Source organism: Bos javanicus, chromosome X, assembly GCF_032452875.1.
Source record: "Bos javanicus breed banteng chromosome X, ARS-OSU_banteng_1.0, whole genome shotgun sequence".
NCBI classification, from domain to species: domain Eukaryota; kingdom Metazoa; phylum Chordata; class Mammalia; order Artiodactyla; family Bovidae; genus Bos; species Bos javanicus.
Genome location: NC_083897.1, coordinates 133,414,979 through 133,422,754, shown reverse-complemented (window position 1 = coordinate 133,422,754; position 7,776 = coordinate 133,414,979). Strand labels below are relative to the sequence as shown.

General features: G+C 41.4%; 1 long non-coding RNA gene across 1 annotated transcript; it reads left to right on the top strand.

The window, feature by feature from the left end:
• Positions 1-1,115: 1,115 nt before the first annotated feature.
• LOC133242074 (uncharacterized) lies at positions 1,116-5,872 on the top strand. The gene is made up of 2 exons (XR_009734760.1): positions 1,116-2,863; positions 4,333-5,872. It is a non-coding gene; the product is annotated as an uncharacterized LOC133242074 (long non-coding RNA).
• The last annotated feature ends 1,904 nt before the right edge of the window (positions 5,873-7,776 follow it).

Here is a 7,776-nt window from a genome sequence, read left to right as displayed (position 1 = left end):
CTCTGCTTTTTAATATGCTATCTAGGTTTGTCATAGCTTTTCTTCCAAGGAGCAAGTGTCTTTTAATTTCATGGCTGCAGTCACTGTCCACAGTGATTTTGGAGCCCAAGAAAATAAAATCTGATACTGTTTCCACTTTTCCCCCTTCTGTTTGTCATGAAGTGATCTGTGTGCCATGATCTTAGTTTTTTGAATGTTGTTTTAAGCCAGCCTTTTCACTCTCCTCTGTCACCTTCATCAAGAAGCTCTTTAGTCCTTCTGCTGCTGCTGCTGCTTCGTCGATTCAGTCATGTCCAACTCTGTGCGACCCCATAGACTGCAGCCCACCAGGCTCCCCCATCCCTGGGATTCTCCAGGCAAGAACACTGGAGTGGGTTGCCATTTCCTTCTCCAATGCATGAAAGTGAAAAGTGAAAGTAAAGTCGCTCAGTCGTGTCTGACTCTAGCGACCCCATGAACTGCAGCCTACCAGGCTCCTCTGTCCATGGGATTTTCTAGGCAAAAGTACTGGAGTGGGGTGCCATTGCCTTCTCCTTAGTCCTTCTATTTCTGCTATTAGGGGTCCCCTGGTATCTCAGATGGTAAAGAGTCCACCTGCAATCAGGAGATGAGGTTTCGATCCCTGGGTCTGGAAGATCCCCTGGAGAAGGAAATGGCTACCCATTCCAGTATTCTTGCCTGGAGAATTCCATAGATAGAGGACTTTGGCAGGTGACAGTCCATGGGGTTGCAAAGAGTTGGACATAACTGAGCGACTAATATCAGCTATACTTCAATTTAAAAAATAAGAGCCACTTTCCCTCCCATATCATCCAAGAAAATGTCTGCTCAAACAACCTACATTGCAAAAGATTCTCCTTCAGGCTAAGTCCTTCTAGGACCACATTGCAGCTGTAACCTGATTCCTCTAAATGGATTGATTACCTATTTGATCCTAATAATCCTGTAGCTTAATTCTAGTCTCACTTTGATATTTCAGTAAAGATTATCCTTCTTGCCTCAACTTTTATTTTTATTTCCTGTCTTAGCTTTTCCTTGATCCTTTGACTACAAGTGCTTGTCGGTAAGGCACAATATATATGAAAAAAAAATTGGTGTCTCTTTTGAGTCTTCTCTAATTTTTTAAAAAATACAGTACAATGGTATGTTTGGCTTTTCTAACTACCAAATTGAAGCAATGTAATTACTTAAATTAGATTACTGTTTAATACTCAAAAATCTCCTGACAAGAGAGCTGGTGAAACAAGCTGAAATCAACCAGTGCTTGTCTTAACTCACCCTTTATGTATTTGGCCTCAGTCACCAAGGCTAAGCTGACAGATGAATGGCTCTTGGAATACATCTAGGTCACAGTTAAGTCTGCATATGGAGCCAAACATGAGTAGCAGCACTTCCAAATCTCTCAACATTACCATATCGCAGGACCAGAGGTAGTGTCCTTAAGAAGTCTCTCTCATTATACAACCCACCTCCAGCTCCAGAGTCCAAAGCCTCTCCAAATGACAGGACTTAAGAAAAAACTTTTAAAATTGAGGTTTAACACATACATGGTTGTGTGATAGCTAGTCTCATGCCCCTTTCTCAGTCAATACCAATCCCAACCCAGAAGTAACCACTCCACTGAGTTCTATAACTATCAGTTAGTTTTGCACATTCTTGAATTTCATTTAAATGGAATTATACTGAAGCAACTTAACACACACACACACACACACACACACACACACAATGCACTCTCCAGTGTCTGGTATCTTTCACTTATCATATTGTTTGTGAGCTTCATCCATGTGGTTGTGATCTCAGCAAGGCAGCAGTGAATGGTGACATGAAGTGAGATCTTAATTCCCTGCCCAGGAATTGAACCTGGGTAGCCTGGGCTTCCCTGGTGGCTCAGATGGTAAAGAATCTGCCTGCAATGCGGGAGACCTGGATTTGATCCCTGGGTCCTGATGATTACCTGGAGTAGGAAATAGCAACCCACTCTAGTATTCTTGCCTAGAGAATCCCCATGGACAGAGGAGCCTGGTGGAGTACAGTCCATGGGGTTGCAAACAGTTGGATACAACAGAGCGACTTAGCACAGCACAACATAGCCTGGATGAGAACCAGGAATCTTAGCCACCAGAACAGCAAGAGCTAGAGACGAGAAGCTAATTTTCCGTGGATCTTTGCCTTCAGTGAAAAATGCATTTGTCACAGAGGCAGAAACTGTAAAGGCAGGTATCAAGTTTGTTATTAAAGGCACAGTATAACAACAAGTGGGAGAGCACATAGAGAAATAGTCTGTAGTTAAGCAGGAGCAAGGCAGAGATGCACACCTGGAGAGAAAGGGTGTGGGTGTCCCCGCCTTGTGAGAAGGAGCACAGTAAAGAGGCAGCTAAGTCATTTATATAAGGCAGTTTTTCCAGGTCTTTGTCTTCCTTCAGGTCAATTATCTGGTTTCTTTTTCCACACCTGACCTATCCTGGGACCTTTCCCCTGGGTGCACACACATCCCTCAGTCAAGATGGAAGTGAAGGCTTCCGGAAGGAACAAGACTCATTATGGCCTGGAGTTATCCCTTAACTTTTGACCCACAAGGAGCCTTTCTGTGCGTGTGTAGTGTCTCCCTTGTCCCAAGAGAAGGGGGAGTGGAGATCCCTTAATCCTTTACTCAAACAGGATTCTGCCCCTCTTTGTCCTTGCCGTGAATATTGCCTTGACTATCACCGTGACTATTACCTTAAGGTGTTAACAAGAAACAAATACTGACTATTTACCCTGTTTCTGTTGTTTCTTCCATTTTAGAGGTCAAGCAGGAGGCTGACTGTAAATGCCTTAACTGGAGCCCATCTATCTCTTGTCTCAGGAAATGCTAACAGTTGTAAGTATCCAGCCTGAAGCCCACTTCTTTGTGCCCCAAGAAATGCAAATAGGAGGCCAGATGTAAATATCTAACCTAGAGCCTATCTATCTCCTCCATCAGTTGGGGTTAGCAGGAATTTGTTCTTTGTTCTTTTTTTTTTTTTTGCTGTATAGTTTTCCATTTGTATGAATACACCATACTTTGTTTATCCATTATATTGTTAATGGACATTTGGGTTGTTTCCAATTTTTGGCTATTATGAATAGTGCTGTTTTAAATATCCTTGAATAAGCCTTTCTACAGATGGCTAACAAACACATGAAAAGATGCTCAACATCACTCATTATCAGAGAAATGCAAATCAAAACCATAATGAGGTACCATCTCACGCCCGTCAGAATGGCTGCTATCAGAAAGTCTACAAACAATAAATGCTGGAGAGGATGTGGAGAGAAAGGAACCCTCTTACACTGTTGGTGGGAATGCAAACTAGTACAGCCACTATGGAGAACAGTGTGGAGATTCCTTAAAAAACTGGAGATAGAACTGCCATACGACCCGGCAATCCCACTGCTGGGCATACACACCAAGGAAATCAGAATTGAAATAGTTGCACGTACCCCAGTGTTCATCACAGCACTGTTTACAATAGCCAGGACATGGAAGCAACCTAGATGTCCATCAGCAGATGAATGGATAAGAAAGCTGTGGTACATATACACAATGGAGTATTACTCAGCCATTAAAAAGAATACATTTGAATCAGTTCTAATGAGGTGGAGGAAACTGGAGCCTATTATACAGAGTGAAGTAAGCCAGAAAGAAAAACACCAATACAGTATATTAACACAATTTAGAAAGATGGTAATGATGACCCTATATGCGAGACAGCAAAAGAGACACAGATGTAAAGAACAGACTTTTAGACTCTGTGGGAGAAGGTGAGGGTGGGATGATTTGAGAGAATAGCATTGAAACATGTATATTATCATATGTGAAATAGATCGCCAGCCCAGGTTTGATGGATGAGACAGGGTGCTCAGGGCTGGTGCACTGGGATGACCCTGAGGGATGGGATGGGGAGGGAAGTGGGGTGGGGGGTTCAGGATGGGGAACACATGTACACCCATGGCTGATTCATGTGAATGTATGGCAAAACCCACTACAATATTGTAAAGTAATTAGCCTCCAATTAACATAAATAAATTAATTTTAAAAATAAATAAAATTTACTAATTTATAAAAAATAAAAAAATAAATATTCTTGTATAAGCCTTTTGGTAGCCCTATGCACCATTTTTCTTGGCTTTATATCTGGCAATGGGATTGTTGAGTCATGGGATGACATATGTTTAACTTTTGTAGATAATGCCAAATAGACTGAATATTATGTGAATAAATTTCTTATTTAGTGTAATGAATGATAAATGGTACATCTATCCATCCATCATGTGCTCAGTCGTGTCTGACTCTTTGTGACCTTACAGACTGTAGCCCACCAGTCTCCTCTGTCCATGAGATCTCTGAGGCAAGAATACTGGAGTGGGGTGTCATTTTGTCCTCCAGGGGATCTTCCTGACCCAGGAATCGAATCCATGTCTCCTGTGTCTCCTGCATTGCAGGTGGATTCTTTACCACTTGAGCCATCAGAGAAACCCCCAAATGGTACATCAGGGACATTTAAATAAGAGGCCCCCCTGCTTCCTTGTTTTTCTCCCCGACTTGACTTAAATCTCCATGAGAAGAACATGAATCATGTTTATTGCCTTCATGTAGTATAGTGTCCACTGTAGTAGGAGCATAGTACCTATTTTTTGGGGAAAAAAAAAAAAGAATAAGATGTTACAGTTTAACACTGAGCAACATACCCTTAAGAATGGTTTTTAGGTATTTTGGTGAATCAGTGGAAGAGGAAAAGATTAATTTTTTTTGGAAACTCCCCAAAGAATTCTTTATAATCACTCATCTGTAGCCATGTGGATAGAGATTTCATAAACTTTCTACTAGATTTTCAGTCAAAATGATAAAATTCTTACACTATAGGACTCTTTAATCTGGGGGTTGTGGATGGGTTTTTTGAGGGCCTGAAATTGAATAGAAAAATCTGTGTGCTATTAGATATGTCACTCAGAAGTCTTGGCTACAAGTGAAGCCCAAATAGGACTGACAAATAACAAAGGGGATTTGATGGCAGGGTCTTGGTTTGGCTCATGAAGTTCAAGAAAGACGTGCATAACCATGCTGCAGAAGGGCACAACCAGGGAAGCTCAGAGTCTGGGGCCACAATCCATGCCAGCACAGAGATGCTTCACGTCCTCTGGCTTGAAGGCATCTGACTGGCAGAACCCAAAGCACATCTGAAATTCTAGCTTCAGGTGAATCTAGAAAATGTAGTTTTTAGCTTTCCAGTTTCTACAGACCATTCTAATTCTACAGAATCCTAAAAGAATGTTGTACTAGTTTGTAGGATTTTTTTTTCTTTAAGACCCCAGGCATGGTGTCAAAATCTTTCTCAACCCAGCATTGTGTTCCCAGTGGCACTAACTTAGATCTACAGTTGTCATCCATGTACCATATCATGTTGCTCCCAGACCTCTAATGCAAAGCTCATACTTTTATTAAGGAAAAAAATATGTAAAACTTTGGAATAGGCAAAACAATGGCTGTGTTCCCTTTTAATATATTGAAGCACTGTTTATAGCATGATTTCCTATAATGGATAACATAACTGTGTCCCAGAAAGGCAAACCACAAACTTGCAACAAACCCTGCTTAAACTCAAATTGTTTTAACATCAGCCCATTCAGATCCATGTGTTCCAAGGTTCAGCCACCTGTGTGGTTTACAAATTCTGACGCATGTTCATTCCCTGCCTAAACCAGCCTTAGAATCATCTGAGCCCAGCCCCAAAGCTCTACACTGTATGTTTGTAGCTTCTCTAACTTCCTTCTTTTAAGTCACTACTGAGACTTTGTGAACTTGGGGCACTTGCTTACTCAGCAAGTTTAATAAACCTGCGTTATCTGACCAAGGTGTGGCTCTAGTGGTCTTTGTGGGAGCTTTGACAAATTCTATACACATCATATTGTTGTACAGTGTCAGTGACAAAAATAATAAATTTAGTGACAAGTTTGATGTCCTTTATTTAAGGGAAAATGATCCATGGACTGGGGGAGTACAGCACCTCATAAGCAGTGGAGCACACTTCCCAAGGGATTTAGGCAAGAGCAAATTTTAGATAGCAGTAGAGGCAGCAGTGCAGAAACAGGGGCATTGTTGGCTAGGCACTCAGGGATTTCCTAGTAAGGTTACCACATCCTGTTTTCTAAGGTAAGATGAACTAGCTAAATCTGAGCTGGAGGACTGTGGTTAGTGTATATTAGGTTTCCTAGGCAGTGAAGTGCTTTCCTCAAGTGCAGGCTGACTTAGGTTGAGATTTGTGATGTGAGTTGGGCCATTGGAGCAGCCTCCACTGAGGGAGGAAAGGAACAGGCCAAGCTGACTCCATCTTGAAAAAGAAGGAAATTCCATCTTGCACTTTCAGTGAACTTTGAACTATGTGCCTGGTAGCCATGGGGATAACATACCTACGGCCAAACTGGCCTCCCAGACTGATAAACACCAGATTCCATACCAAGCTTTCCTGTCACCAAAAAGAATGTAATAATCCCCTATGTAGTCAATCACCTTTGTAATCTTTATGGCACCCATGGTGTAGGCTACAGTGTGTAACCGGCTGACCTTCTGATTATGAATCATGGCTGTAACCTGATTGTATCTCCCTTTAACACTTTCCAGGCTAGGTTTAAGGAATCTGGGGATGTGGGCTTGAGCAGTACACTTAAGGTATATAAGGTTTTCACAAAAGTTGTTCGGGGTCCTTGGCTAAGAGGAGACTCTGCCTTGGGCCTGCCAGTGTAATAAACCGTACTCCACTATCTGCATTGTTCTTCTGAGTGAGTTTGTTTCCCGGAACGCATGGCTACAACACCATTACATGGGTCCCAATTCAAATTTCCTTTATCAATAGAAAACGAACAGTGGGAGAAAAAGACAAAACAAGAACATCCCTCAAATACAGCTTGAAGGTTCCAATTAGCATAGACTTTGTAAAAATTAAGCAGAAACCTCAGTTAAATGGAGTCAGGAGGCCAGAAGAGGGAACTCTTATGCACATATCAGTCAATATCAATACAGATCCCAACAGGAAGAGACATATTTAGCATTTCCAGCAAGAAATGACAGTCCTACCAAGTGCAGGGGGAAGAAAGATTTTCTTCTTGCCTGGCAGCATCTCAGCCAAAGATAGACTGTAACAGCTCAGCCAATGAAAATCCACTATACTTCAAACTCTCAGTTTCCTTTATTGGACTTTTATTATTATTTTTTAAATAATAGCTCCTCCCAATTTCCCCTTCTCCTTATAAAAGAGTTTTTTCTCCTTTGCTTTACCAGACTTGCCTGTGGTTTACCATATTTATATGTCCCAGACTGCAGTTCTTTCCTGTTCCCAAATAAACCTATCTTGCTAGTAAATAACTGGCTGTTTTATTGTTTTAGGTTAACAACTTCTTGCATTTAGTAATAAATCAACAGGAGTAGCCACCATCCTTAATTTGAGAATAGTCATCTGCTTATATTGGCAGTAGATCCAAATCATGGTTGATTGGTAGAAACTGATACAGAAGGAAAACACTGGGCAAGTATTGAAGGAAGTTTCTCTCCAAACAAACTACCCTGTACCTGCCAGAAAGCATGGGATGATTTTTCTGGTCCTATTTCTCTGCAACGTTTGACAGTATTGATCACGTCCTCCTTAAAATTCCTCTGTAGACTTCCATGACTCTATGCTTTCCTGATCATCTTTCATCCTTTCTGATAATTCTTTCTTAGTTCTAGAGGAACAGGAAGATCAAGCAAGATAAGGACTA